This window comes from Nuphar pumila, chromosome 2 (assembly GCF_984573655.1).
Source record: "Nuphar pumila chromosome 2, dmNupPumi1.hap1.1, whole genome shotgun sequence".
NCBI lineage: Eukaryota > Viridiplantae > Streptophyta > Magnoliopsida > Nymphaeales > Nymphaeaceae > Nuphar > Nuphar pumila.
In genome coordinates, this window is record NC_143250.1 from 39637615 (window position 1) to 39653189 (window position 15575).

Consider the following 15575-nt stretch of genomic DNA (forward strand, 5'->3'; position numbering starts at 1 on the left):
AAGGGATAAAGTAACTAAAGAGATCAAGGTAGAAGGATACTCCATATAGATGTGTTCAAGGCAGTATTGAAGTTCCTGAATTACTCACTTCCCTACGACTTCTTCCCCTTTGAGAATGCTGAAGGAAGGATGGTTGGGAGCTACGATGATCTCATATACCAAGTCTACCTTCAGGTCAGTTTGTGATCCTGATCTCCGTATTCGTTTTTTCTTTTTCTTTTCTTCTTGAAAAAAAACTTCACTCCTAGTTTACAAGATCATGAAAAAATTAGCACTCTTGTTGACGTGCATCATGAAAAGACTACCATAAGGGTTCTGTTTCCCGTGAATTAATGTACCCCAGAAAAGATACTAATATACGCTAAGGTTTTGTCTAAATTTTTCTTTCTATAAAAAAATATAGACATTATTTTTCTTTATACTAATTATCTCATATTTTTTCCGTATTTATTTGAGATTTTTTATTTCGTGTTGGTTGGTGCTTCATCAATAAAGCATTTCTTATTTATTTATAATTTTAGATAATTTTTATAGTTTTTTTAAGTTTAAAAAAAAAAATTAGGCTTACGCTTTGCGCCTCGAGGCTTACGCCTCGCCTTATATTTTGGTGGAGCGCCTCGCTACGCCTCAACGCTTTTCACAACACTGCTCTCATCTTATTTTCAATGGGTGCAACACCTACCTTTTTACGTATCTCCTCATTCTGAATCTTATCTTATATATGTATGCTATTATATACATTATATCAAAATATATAGTTGTATATTGTCATAACCCTCAAGGGCATTTTTGTCTTTTTATCATATGTACTTAGCACAATCCACTAGGGACTTGTCTTTCTTTTTATTTTTTACTTTTTTCCTTTTACCTTTTTGACTGTTTTGACCATGAACAAAATTGTCCATATTATAGGACTGTTGGGATCCTCCCTAACGGTCACAAATGCTCTATTGAGCTCCCCTTTGTTGTATAAATAGGGGACTTTCTCCCCTTTTATTTGTATTGTTCTTTAGAGCATTTTATCAATACAACAACTACGCCTTCATCCCAAAACAATTGGGGCCGGCGATATGAACCAACAAAGAAAATCATTCTGGGTCTTCCACATGAATCCTTCTCCTCCAATCATTTCTATCCAATGCCATGTCCTCGGTGAGGTTCAAAGCAATCCTTTCCTATCGTCTCCATCCAAGTCTTCCTAGGCCTACCCCGACCATTTTTTAACTAATATATTTTCCCATTTCTCCAACTGGAGCATCATTAGACCTTCGTCGAATATGTTCAAATCACCGTAAATGATTCTCTCTCATCTTATTTTCAATGGGTGCAACACCTACCTTCTTATGTATCTCCTCGTTCCGAATCTTATCTTTTATTGTATTTCCACGCATCCATCTAAGCATACGCATCTCAGCTACACTCATTTTTTGAATATGATGTCTGTTGGCAGCCCAATATTCCGTACCATATAGTAAAGCGGGCCTAATAGTCGTCCTATAAAACTTTCCCTTCAAGCGTAATGGCATTCTACGATCGCACAACACTTCAGTTGCACTTTTTCATTTCATCCACCCAACCTTTATCCTATGATTTACATCTCCATCAATTTCTCCATACTTTTGAATGATAGATCCCAAATATTTGAAACAATCATCCACCGGTACTTCTTGCTCACAGCTTCACTACACTCCCATCACTACTTTGTTGCTTACTAAACCGACATTCCATGTATTCTGTCTTACTCTTACTCAACTTAAAACCTCTTGCTTCCAATGTCCGTCTCCATAATTCTAACTTAGCATTAACCCCAACTCTAGACTCATCAATCAAAACAATATCATCAGCAAACAACATACACCACGGCACATTTTCTTGAATTGATCTCGTAAGCTCATCCATCACTATAGCAAATAGGAAAGGGCTTAAAGCAGATCTTTGATGTAACCCAACCGTTATAGGAAAATTGGTTGTCACCCCTCCACAACTGCGGACATTGGTTACAGCTCCTTCATACATATCCTTAATTATACTAATGTACTTGAGAGAAACACCTTTCTTCATCATTGTCCACCAGAGAACGTCCCTAGTGAAAGAAGGAAACCCTATTATCGACAGTGAGAGAGGGGGAAGAGAGAGAGAGAGAGAGAGAGAGAGAGAGGAAAGAGGGTTCAGTTCATCGTGACTGCCCTCTCATTTTATTAATAATAAAGATGTAAAACACTAGGGTACGAAAATACCCCTTTACAGAGTGTTAATTTACATTATACATGAACTGGGTCTGGACCCGATCCATTACATAAATGGATCGGGTCAGACATACATAATGAAGATAACGATGACTTCTTTTCAGCCTCCCTCAAGTTGTGCATGGTGTTGGACCATGAACAACTTGTTCTTCAGAAACCAAAATCTATCCTTTGTCAACCCTTTAGTGAGGATATCAGCAACTTGTTCTTCAGTTGGCACATACATAGGTTCAATCTCTTTGTCTTCAACCTTTTTCCTAATAAAATGTTGATCTATTTCAATGTGCTTTGCTCGACTATGGTGAATGGGATTGAATGACATGTTGATGGCACTTTGATTGTCACACAACAGCAGTGACCGAGCAATCGGTTCTCCCATTTCTGTCAGAAGATGTCTTATCCATGTACCCTCGGCCGTGGCAGTGGCCATCGATCTGTATTCAGCCTCAGTGCTTGATCTAGCAACCGCTTTTTGTTTTCTACTGCTCCAGGATACCAAGTTTGGCCCAATGAAGCTGCAGTAACCGGATACTGATCGTCGTTCGTCTGGATCACCCGCCCAATCAGCATCAGCATAAGTAACGATCTCATGGCCCCCGCCTGGATCTAATTCTTCCTTGCCTTTGTATACCAGCCCATCACCCACTGTACCCTTTAGGTAGCGAAGTATACGTTTGACTGCCTCCATATGTGACACACGAGGTTCATGCATAAACTGGGATACCTGATTAACCGAATATACTATGTCGGGTCTAGTAAAAGTCAGGTATTGCAACATGCCAACTAAACTGCGATACTTAGTGGGATCTCCATATATATCCCCTTCTTGTGAACTCAATTTCTGATGAATGACACTTGGAGTTGTTAACGGCTTACAATCTGTCATGCCTGCTCTGCCGAGAATGTCCAACGTATATTTGTGTTGAGTAAGGGTAAGTGTATCATTTTTGTTATCAACTTCTACCAAAGAAAATATCGCAGCTCTCCCAAATCTTTCATCTTAAATCTCTGATTTAATAACTTCTTCACCTGCTCAATGTGACTTTTACAATTCCCTGTGATGATGATGTCATCTACATATATCAACAGAAGAGTAGTAACTCCTTGTTCATTATGAATAAATAATGAGTGATCCAGAAGAGACCGAGAGAAGCCATGCCGTTGTATTTCTAAAGAAAAACTGTCGAACCAGGAACGAGAAGCTTGTTTCAAACCATAGAGTGCTCTCTTTAATTTGCATACATATTTTTTGGCGTCTCGTTCTGCATATCCAGTGGGTTGTTCCATGTAGACCTCTTCTTTTAAATCCCTGTGCAGAAAAGCATTTTTTACATCCAGCTGGCTCAATGTCCATCCATGTTTAATGGCTAGACTCAACACAATGCGAATGGTCGCCATCTTAACTACAGGACTAAAAGTTTCATCAAAGTCTTGACCTTCCTCTTGTGTGAATCCCTTGGCTACAAGTCGAGCCTTGTACCTTTCGATGCTCCCATCTGGTTTATATTTTATCTTGTACACCCATTTTGACCCAACAACATTTCTGTTCAGTGGTCTAGGCACAATCTCCCATGTCTCACATTCATGTAAGGCCTTCATTTCTTCATTCATTGCTTCTACTCATCTTCTAGAGCTCGCAGCTTGATAGAACATGAGAGGCTCATCCTCTTTGCTTATGGATGTCAAGAATAACTGAAAATCCAATGAAAATTTTTTATAACTTACCCACCTGTCAAGCGGATGTCGAATCCGTGAAGATCTTCGGATATCCATTTGCTGCGAAACGGATGATCCAGATGGATTCGTATTCGTACAAGGAATGAATGAGGGCTCTTTTTCTCGCCGGGTGTACACAATACCCTTATACCTTGTTGGCTCCAAGTCATATGTGACAGTTTCCTCCGTTTGAGTCTCATTGGCTGAATCCTCATGTGGCTCATTCTGACTGCAATTTTCTGGACAGTCTACTGTACCATTGGAAAAGAGTTCTGAATTTAACCATGGGTAGTATACCTCAATGCTGGAGCTTGAGTTATCATTATCCACCATAGTTGAATTAGTATCCTGATCAGCAAAGTTCATTTCATAGAAAATAACATTCCTTGATATTTTGACACGCTTACTCAGGGGATCATAACACTTGTACCCTTTGTAATCTTCTGCATATCCTATAAACCTGCATTTCAAAGCCTTATCTTGGAACTTGTGCCTGAGTGAGCTATCAATGTGCACATAACAAACAGACCCAAACACACGTAATTCATGATAATTAGGTTGTATGCCAAAAAGAGAGAAGTATGGTGACTTATTTTCTAAGATACTCATGGGCAAGCGATTTATCACATGAACTGTGGAGTGGAAGGCCTCAGTCCATAATGATACAGGGAGATTGCTCTCGTGCATTATGCTCATTGCAGTCTCAACAATATGTCGATGCTTCCTCTCAGCAATCCCATTTTGTTGAGGTGTATGAGGGCAAGACACTCTTCTCTTTATCCCATTATGTTGAAGAAAATTAACAAAATCACTCGAGGAGAATTCACCTCCTCCATCGCACTGAAAATTAAGAATGTTGGTAGAGAAATGATTTTGAACAAAAGAGTGAAATTTCTGGAATAATCCAAAGACTTCTGATTTGTGCTTCATAAAAAATATCCAAGTATAACGTGAGTAACTATCAATGAAAATAAGATAGTATTTACTGCCAGAAAAAGAAGTAATTGGAGCAGGACCCCAGACATCTGAACAAATGACCTCAAATGGCCTTGAAGCTCTTTTATTAATGGAAGCAAAAGGTAAAGCATGACTCTTACATAGATGACAACTAGAACATTTTGTATCAACGACTTCTAAACTCAGACTGGACTTAGGAATAAGATTATTCATGACAAGTTTTTCAATGAAATGGCGACCACAATGGCCAAGACGACTATGCCAAAGTCTTGGCTTATTACTTTCATAAACAGTAAATATAAAATCAGAATCAAAAACTTGACATTGGTGAGGCTTCAAGGATGAATAGTTGGAATGAATGGAGGAAGGATCTTCTTGAAAGATGTACATGTTGCCCCATCGTTTTCCTTCAGCGAATGTCCTCCTCGTGCGAAGATCCTTGACATAAACAGAAGAGGGAGTAAATTCAACTGAAGCATTAGCATCATCAACAAGTTTTGAGACAGAAACAATGTTCTTTTGAATATTAGGAGCATGGATGACACTTGGAAGTTTAAGAGAGGACTTTGACATGTGTATAATGGCATTTCCAGTATGTGAGATGGCATGATGGGATCCATCTCCTGTGACTATGCTATTCTTTCCAACATAAGGTGTAAGAGTCAAGAGTTTACCTACATCACCTGTAACATGAGTAGCTGCTCCGGAGTCGACATACCAAATTCCTTTGTCATTTTGCTTTATATCCAATCCTGCCAAGGCTGCCAACAGCAACTCTTTTACTTCTTCATCCTTTCTAGCCTCTGTTTGTGGAGCTTTCCCTTTGTTTTGAGGATTAAACCAACAATTTGCTTTAATGTGCCCTTTCTTGTTGCATAGGAAGCAGGTGGGAATGGGTCTTTGTCCCTGGATATTGGGTGTTGGAAGTATGCCACGACCTCCATAGTTATTTCTCCCTTGGCCACCTTTTCCTCGAAAAGAACTTCCTCTTCCTCGACCATAACTCATTCCCATAGCCAGCACATCTTGTGTTCCGAAATTCCCATGGGAGGCTTCAGAGGAACCTTTCAGATTCATCTCATATTGCAATAATTTCGCACGAAGATCTTCAAACTTTGGAAGTTCTGGTAAACATAGTAAGGTTGTCGTCATAACATGATAGTCTGGCCCCAATCCACTCAAGGTTTGTTGTACTTTATCTTTTTCACTGACAAGACACCCAACAACGGCCAATTGATCTGTGATGCCTTTCATTTTATTCAGGTATTCCATAATAGACATGGAATCTTTCTTCAGCATTTGAAATTCTCGCTTAAGAAACATAATTCTTGCCTCAGAAATTTGTGAATATGTTTGAACTAACGTATCCCACAGTTCCTTTGCCGAACAATCATCAGGAAGAGCAATAAGGACCTCCTGTGAGAGAGTTGAAGTGATGTATGCCACTAGCGATTGATCCCTCTTCATCCAAGCAACATATTCTGGATTCTTGTGAAGAACAACAGATTGTTCTCCTTTATCGTCCGCATTTTCTTGCGAAAGGAATTCTGGAGGCGGTGGGACCGATCCATACAGATGGCCAGAGAGGTCCTGACTCTTTATAAATGGAATGATTTATCCTTTCCAGGTTAAGAAATTGCAGTTATTCAGTTTTTCAGAGACTAGTTGACCGAGAAAACTTGAGGACAGACATGATTGCCCGTGAGTAAAATCCATTTGATGAATATGTTTGAACTGACACTTAGGTATGAAAAACAAAAAAAAAACAGAGGGCTCGGCTAACAGAACACTGCTCGGCTAACAGAAAACTTGAGGACAGCAATGATGACAGAACTCTTGACTAGTCAGAGCACTCGGTTGACAGAACCAACAAAACCAGAAAAAATTTCAGATAAGGGAAAACAGATGGTTGCTAGCAGGTGATACTCAGCAGGCAGTTCTCTTTAGAACCAACGAAAATACAGATCAGCAGAAAAGGAAATCACAGATTGACAGTGATTAGCAGGTAGCAAGGAAACACAGATTAAATGCAGGAAAAAACAGCAGGAAAACAGCAGGGATTAAAGGAAATCACAAATCAAGAGAGGCAGATTAACAGTGATTAGCAGATAGCAGGGAAACACAGATTAAATGTAGGGAAAACAACAAGAAAACAACAGGGATTAAAGGAAATCACAGATCGAAAGAGGATCAAATTTTTCACAAAGGAAAGGGGAACCTGATTTAATTAGACACAGATTTTGCTGATAGAAGCACGCTGATGGATCCACACAGATTGACGCTGATTTAATAGTGTATCCAGATTTTGCTTATAGAGGCACGCTGATGGATCCACACAGATTGACGTTGTGATTCTCACGCTGGGTCTTTGATTCACACAGATTCACGACTGATAGATCCAGATTCATGTTGCTTTGAGATCCACAATACCACGCAGATTCACGCTGGGTCTTTGAGATTCTTTGAGATTCACGCTAGGTCTTTCTTCACACAGATTCACGGCTGATAGATCCACGCTGCTGACGCTGATGGATTCACGCTGTGATTCACTCCCAGATTTTGGCTCTGATACCATGAAAGAAGGAAACCCTATTATCGACAGTGAGAGAGGGGGAAGAGAGAGAGAGAGATTTCAGAGGAAAGAGGGTTCAGTTCATCGTGACTGCCCTCTCATTCTATTAATAATAAAGATGTAAACACTAGGGTACGAAAATACCCCTTTACAGAGTGTTAATTTACATTATACATGAACTGGGTCTGGACCCGATTCATTACATAAATGGATCGGGTCAGACATACATAATGAAGATAACGATGACTTCTTTTCACCTAGGTACTCTATCGTATGCCTTATCCAAATCAATAAAAACCATATGCAAATCTTTGTTCCTCTCTCTATTTCTCTTAATAAGTTGTCTAAGAAAATGTATAGCTTTCATAGTTGATCTTCCGGGCATAAAACCAAATTGATTCTCCGATATCATGACAACCTTTCTCAACCTAGACTCAATCACCCTCTCTCAAAGTTTCATAGTATAACTTATGAGTTTTATACCACGATAGTTTGTGCAATCTTGTATATCACCCCTATTCTTATATACAGGCACCAACGTACTCTTCCTCCACTCATTAGGCATCTTATTTGTCCGCCAAATCTTGTTAAAAAGATTTGTCAACCATTCTAAACCTTTCTCTCCCAAACATTTTCAAGCCTCGATAGGTATACCATCTGGGCCAACTGCCCTTCTTGATTTCATTTTCTGTATAACTCTGCCTGTGTATAACTGTTTAGTTATACACCGCCGGTCCCACGCCCGGATAAAGGAGGAGGGTTGCGGTAGGTCAGTGACAGCCAGCTTAAAAACTTAGTCATACCCTATGAATATGAACCAATATGAGAGCATTTTATCAATAAAATACATTATTTAGTTTATATTCTCTTGTGCACTCTTGTGCTATTGTGCCTAGGCATCTTGTGACAATGTATTTTCTTGTGACTATGTATTTTGCACATTAGTGGCCTTGTGACTTTATGTATCTTGCTCATTAGTGGTTTGTTATTGCGTGTTTAGAAATATCACTTGTGATTCCTTATTTCATTACATGGTATCAGAGCCCATTGGGTTCTCTTGATCTTGGAGGTCTTGCTTTTAGAGGAGTGAAGATCGTGACTAAGGTGTGTTGTTTTCTCTTCCTCTTTACTTCTTTCTTTTTGTCATGGAGTATGAACCAAGAGTGGAGCTCTCCTTCAAACTCAATGGAAGCAACTACTTAATGTGGGCTTCGACCATGGAAAATTATTTTAGAGGAAAGAAACTTTGGGGTGTACTACTTTTGAACCATCATTAAAGCTTACTAAAGTCGAAGGAGGTGTTGAGAAAGCTCTTGTTGGAGATGATCGTGATAAAGGCATCAAAGAACATCAAATAAAGGTAGACGATTGAGAAAGCAACCATGCAAAAATTTTGGCATAGTTTATAAACAATGTTGATATAAAAATATGTGCCAACATTACCAAATTTAGAAGAGCCATGAAGCTTGATTCTTTCTTAAGGGTATATATACCCAAAAGGATATTGCTGGACAATATTTTTGTAAATACGAGATTAGATCTATTAAGCAAAGGGACATTTTGTTCAAGATTATTTTAATATTGTCTCCTCTTTGGGATGAATTAGCACTCTTTGAGCCAAAATGAGTGGCTCCTGAAGTTGTTGAGATTAGAAAAGAACAAATTGATAAAGAACACTTTTTTTCATGGTCTGAGACCGGAATTTGAACAAGTGATGTCTTCTCTTCTTCATAAAACCAAGGCTATGCTTCTTGAAGATGTTCATGTCGAGGTGTGTCAACAGAAAACCCGCCTTGGCATAACAAATAAGAATGATGATGTCTTACTCGTTACTAGGCTGAGTTCTAATATAAGAGCCTATAAGCCTCACTTTGTAAAACAAAATAGTTATAATGGAGGGTCCAACTATAATAGTGGGTATAAGAAGGGTGCTCTTTGCTACTATTGTAATGAACAGGAACACATTAGACCGGTATGTCGAAAGCTTAGAGGCAAAGTCGCTTTTGTTGGAGAAATCACACCCAAGAAAGAAAACTAAAGCAAAAATGGTGGTGATATCAAAGACACGCTTAGCCAAATATCGGAGGTGTTAAAATATGATGATCTCCAGGTTCACCTGTGCAAGAAAAGAGAAAACATGATAATGGGAAAGAGGCTGCAGAAAAACAACACGTTAAAGTGTTCAGCATGTTTTCATTGTATTAGGGTATGAGTATTTAACTAATACATACTTTTAGGGTACAAAAATACCCTTTAATAACAAAAAGAATTACAACACTATGTTTGGATCTGGATCCGATCCGGTATAAAGGTCGGGTCTAGTAACTTCTTTTCAGCCTCCCTCAAGCTGTGCATGGTCTTGAACCATGAACAACTTGCTTTTCGAAAACCAAAATTTGTCCTTTGTGAACCCTTTGGTGAAAATATCTGCAACTTGCTCATTGGTTCGCACAAACATAGGCTCAATGTCCTTTTCTTCAACCTTTTTCCTGACGAAATGTTGATCTATCTCAATGTGCTTGGCTCGACTGTGATAGATGGGATTAAAAGACATTAATGGCACTTTGATTATCACACAGCAGAAGTGATCGAGCAATCGGTTCTCCCATCTCTGCTAGGAGATGTCTTATCCATGTAGCCTCAGCAGTGGCAGCAGCCATCGACGTATATTCAGCCTTTGTACTCGACCTAGCAACCGCCTTTTGCTTTCTACTGCTCCAAGACACCATGTTTGACCCAATGAAACTACAATAACCAGATATTGACCGTCGTTTATCTGGGTCACCCGCCCAATCAGCATCAGCATAAATAATGATTTCATGGCCATCTTGATTTGATTCATTTTTCCTGTACATCAGGCCATCACCAACTGTACCTTTTAAATACCATAGTATTCGCTTATTTGCCTCCATGTGCGGTGTATGAGGTTCATGCATAAACTGAGATACCTGATTAACCAAATACACTATGTCAGGTCTAGTAAAAGTTAGGTATTGCAGCATGCCAACTATGCTGCGATACCTAGTCGGATCCTCATATAAATCTCCTTCTTTAGAACTCAATTTCTAATGGATGATACTGAGAGTTGCTAATGGCTTACAATCTTTCATACCTGTCCTACTAAGAATATTCATTGTGTATTTGTGTTGAGTAAGAGTAAGGGTATCACATGTCTTATCAACTTTCACCTCAAGAAAATATCACAGATCTCCCAAATCCTTCATTTTGAATCTCTGATTTGATAACTTCTTTACTTCCTCAATATGTCCTCTGCAATTCCCTGTGATAATAATATCATCTACGTATATCAATAGAAGAGTGGTAACATCCCATTCATTGTGAATGAATAATGAGTGATCTAGAAGAAACCGTGCTTCTGTATTTTCAGTGAAAAACTCTCGAACCATGACCGAGAAGCTTGTTTTAATCCATAGAGTGCTCTTTTCAACTTGTATACATACTGATTGGCATCTTGTTCTGCGTACCCAATGGGTTGCTCCATGTAAACTTCCTCTTTTAGGTCACCATGTAAAAAGGCATTTTTTACATCTAGTTGGCTCAATGTTCATCCATGTTCAATGGCTAGACTCAAGACAATACGAATGGTCCTCATCTTAACAACAGAACTGAAAGTTTCATCAAAGTCCTGTCCTTGTTCTTGTGTGAACCCTTTAGCTACAAGTCTAGCTTTATACCTTTCAATGCTCCTATCTGGTTTATATTTTATCGTGTACACCCACTTTGACCCAACCACATTTCTATTTAATGGTCTAGGCACAACTTCTCATGTACCACATTCATGTAAGGCTTCCATTTCTCCATTCATCGCTTCGATCTATCTTCTGGAACTCGCTGCTTGATAGAATGTGAGAGGCTCATCTTCTTTATTTATGGACGTTAGGAACAGTTGAAAATCCAAAGAAAAAATTTTATAGCTTACCCACCTGTCAAGCGGATGTCGGGTCCGGGTGGATCTCCTGACATCCAACATCTGTGGAGCAGAAGTAGAAGGACCAACATTTGTGCCAGGGATGGATGAGGGGCCTTTCTCACGCCAGATATAGACAATACCCTTATACCTTACTGGCTCCAAGTTTTGTGTAGTAACCTCTTCTGGTTGAGAGTCATCTGCTGATTCCCAACATACCTCTTCCTGACTGCAACCTGTAGGACAATCATCCCTAGTATTGGAGAAGAGTTCTGAATTTAACCATGGATAGTACACCTCAACACTGGGACTTGGAGTAGCAACATGAAGGTTTGGATTAGCAGGTTGATTGTCAAAATTCATCTCGTCAAACATGACATTTCTTGATATTTTGACACATTTGCTTAATGGATCATAGCACCTATACCCCCTTGTAGTCTTCAACATATCCCAAGAACCTGCACTTTAAAGCTTTGTCCTTAAACTTATGTCTCAATGAACCATCGATGTGAACATAGCAAACCGATCCAAACACACGTAATTCATGATAGTCGGGATGAACGCCAAATAAGGAGAAAAATGGCGCCCTATTTTCTAAAATGGTCATGGGCAGCCGATTTATCACATGGACTGTGGAGTGAAAAGCTTTTGTCCATAGGGTGATAGGGAGATTACTTCCATGCATCATGCTCATTGCACTCTCAACAATATGTCGATGCTTCCTCTCAGCAATCCTATTTTGTTAAGGTGTATGTGGGCAAGACACTCTACTCTTTATCCCATTATGCTGAAGGAAACTAACAAAATCATTAGAAGAAAATTCACCTCCTCCATCACATTGGAAATTCAGAATGTTTGTAGAGAAATGATTTCTGACAAAGGAGCAAAATTTTTGGAACAATCCAAAAACTTCTGATTTGTGTTTCATAAAAAATATCCAAGTATAGCGTGAATAGCTATAAATGAAAATAAGGTAATATTTACTACCAGAAATAGAAGTAATTGGAGCAGGACCTCAGACATCAGAACATATGACCTCAAAGGGCATTGAAGCTCTCTTATTGATTGAATTGAAAGGCAAAACACGACTCTTACATAAGTGACAACTATGACACTTTGTATCATTGGCTTTTGGACTCAGACTGGACTTAGGAATGAAATTATTCAAGACAAGTTTTTCAATAAAATGACGACCACAATGACCCAAACGACTATGCCAAAGAGTTGGCTTATTACATTCAGAAATGGCAAACACATAATCGGAAGAAACAAAAGATGGATGCTGATGAGGCTTCAAGGATGAACAGGCAGAATAAACTGAGAATGAGGGATCTTCTTGGAAGATGTACATGTTGCCTCGTCTATTTCCCTCAGCGAATGTCTCCCTCGTGCGAAGATCCTTGACATAAACAGAAGAGAGAGTAAATTCAACTAAGGCATTAACATCATCAACAAGTTTTGAGACTGAAACAATATTCTTCTGAATATTAGGAGCATGAATAACATTTGAAAGATTAAGAGAAGATTTGGACATGAGTATAATGGCATTTCCACTATGTGAGATGGAGTGATGAGAACCATCTCCTATGACTATGCTATTTTTTCCAACATAAGGAGTAAGATTCAAGAGCTTACCCGCATCACCCGAAACATGGGTCGCGGCTCCGGAGTCAACGTACCAAATACCTTTATCATTTTGTTTCATTTTCAAGCCTGCCAATAGCAACTCATTTACTTCTCCATCCCTCTTAGCCTCTGTTTATAGGGTTTTTCCCTTATTTTGAGGGTTGAACCAACAATTTGATTTAATATGCCCTTTTTTATTGCATAGGAAGCAACTAGGAATGGGTCATTGTCCCTGTATATTGGGTGTTGGAAGCAAACCACGACCTCCAAAGGCATTTCTCCCTTGTCCTCCCCTTCCTCGAAAAGAATTTCCTCCTCTACCTCTACCTCTACCTCTACCTCTACCTCTACCATAAGTCAGTCTGGTGGCCAGCACATCCTGAGTCCCTGAATGCGCATGGGTGTCCTCAGAAAACCCTTTCAGGGTCATTTTATACTGCAGAAGCTTTGCACGAAGATCTTCAAATTTTGGAAGCTCTGGGAGACACAGCAAGGACGTCACCGGAACATGATAGTCTGACCCCAATCCACTCAAGGTCTGTTGTACCTTGTCTTTATCACTGACGAGACATCCTACAATAGCCAGTTGATCTGTGATGCCTTTTATTTTATTCAAGTACTCCATAATAGACATCGAATCTTTCTTCAACATTTGAAATTCTCGCTTGAGAAACACGATTTTCGCTTTAGAGATCTGCGAATATGTCTGAACTAGCTTGTCGCATAGTTCTTTGGCTGAACAATCATCGAGAATGGCTACAAGAAATTCTTGTGAGAGTGTTGAGGTGATGTATGCCACTAATGCTTGATCTCTTTTCATCCAAGCAACATAATCTGGAATTTTGAGAAAAACAATAGATTGCGCCCCTTTATCGTCCTGCTTTTCCTGTGAAATGAACTCTGGAGGGGGTGAGATTAATCCATCCAGATGACCAGAGAGATCCTAGCTCCTTATAAAATGAACAATCTGCCTTTTCCAGGTCAAAAAATTTGAATTATTCAGCTTTTCATAGACTAATTGGCTAAGAAAGTTAGAGGAGAGGCCTGACTGTGGGAAAGTTGAGTCCATTGGAAGATATTGTGGGAAGAAAGAGAAATTTCAAGAAAAAATTCTGAACCAAAATTTTAATTCATAAGAAACTCAGTTACTCAAATATTTTGTCCCCCTTTTTTTTTTTTTTTGGGGGGGGGGGGGGGGGGGGGGCTAGTATGACAGATATATTGTATTCGGGTATGATCAGAAAGAAAAACTGATCAACTAACTGAATATCAACATTAATGCAGTTCCAGATTAAGTAGAAAGATGAAACAAGAATATGAATACTTCAAGATAAAGAATGATGCAGACTGAGATAGCAGAAATATGAATTTCAGAGAGTATAATATTCAGATCGACAGTAAAGAAAACTAACTATCAACAGAAAATGGTTCCAGATTAGGCAAAAAACATGAAAGACAGGAATACGAGTATTTCGAGATAGAGATTATGCAAACTGAAGACTCACAAACATTAATTTCAGCAAGCATAGGATTCTGGTCGACTGCCAAAAACTAATCGATGTCTCTTCACGTCGAGAGACTCAAAAATGACGTCAAGAGACCCAAATGAGGACCCTTTGGTTTTTTAATAGATTAACTGATTCTGAATCTCTAGAGATTCAGATCTAAAGAAGAAAGTAAATCCGTTCAGAACTGAAACCGAGGAGGAGGAGGAAGGAGACGCACAAATAAATCTGAAGAAGAGGTAAGGGAAGGAAGATGTTGACGTTCTTACCAGATTTGAAAACAAAGAAGAAAAGAGGGAGAAGATGCAGAAATCGGGGTTGAGGAAAAAATCAGATCATCTTCTCTCTGTGGTCATTCCTTCTGGAAAAACAATCCTAGGCCCAGTTTAACACTGCTCTGATACCATGTTAAAATACGATGATCTCCAGGTTCACTTGTGCAAGAAAAGAGAAAACACGACAATGGGAAAGAGGCTGCAGAAAAACAACACGTTAAAGTGTTCAGCGTGTTTTCATTATATTAGGGTATGAGTATTTAACTAATACATACTTTTAGGGTACAAAAATACCCTTTAATAACAAAAAGAATTACAACACTATGTTTGGATTTGGATCCGGTCCGGTACAAAAGTCGGGTCCAATCACTTCTTTTCAGGAGGCACTTCAACAACTTCTCAAATCCTCTCCTAGGTCGGGTGCCACCATTGCATCTTCTTCATGTCCTCCAGGTATGTGAGTTCTTGACTCAGGTGATTCCTTTCATATGACCCCTCATGATAATGCCTTCTCCAAACTTAACATTAATTTCACTTCATCTTACGTTTTAACGACCGATAGAAATTCCTTAAAAATAAATAGTATTGAAACTCTTGACTCAAAAAATTCTCAAAAAATTCTTGTTGCAAAAATAAGAGTAGTTCCAAAGTTAAATTTAAATCTTTTTTACGTCTCTCAAATTTCTAATCATGGTTGCAAAATTTCTTTCTCATCTAAAGAGTGCATCGTGCAAGATATCCAGTCAGGGA

General features: G+C 39.0%; 1 protein-coding gene across 1 annotated transcript in view; it reads right to left on the reverse strand.

Moving 5' to 3' along the window:
* Window positions 1-15575, reverse strand: part of LOC149845305 (Transcriptional coactivator/pterin dehydratase) — a 48344-nt gene that overhangs the window by 18391 nt on the left and 14378 nt on the right. The gene's annotated exons all lie outside the window — the stretch shown is intronic.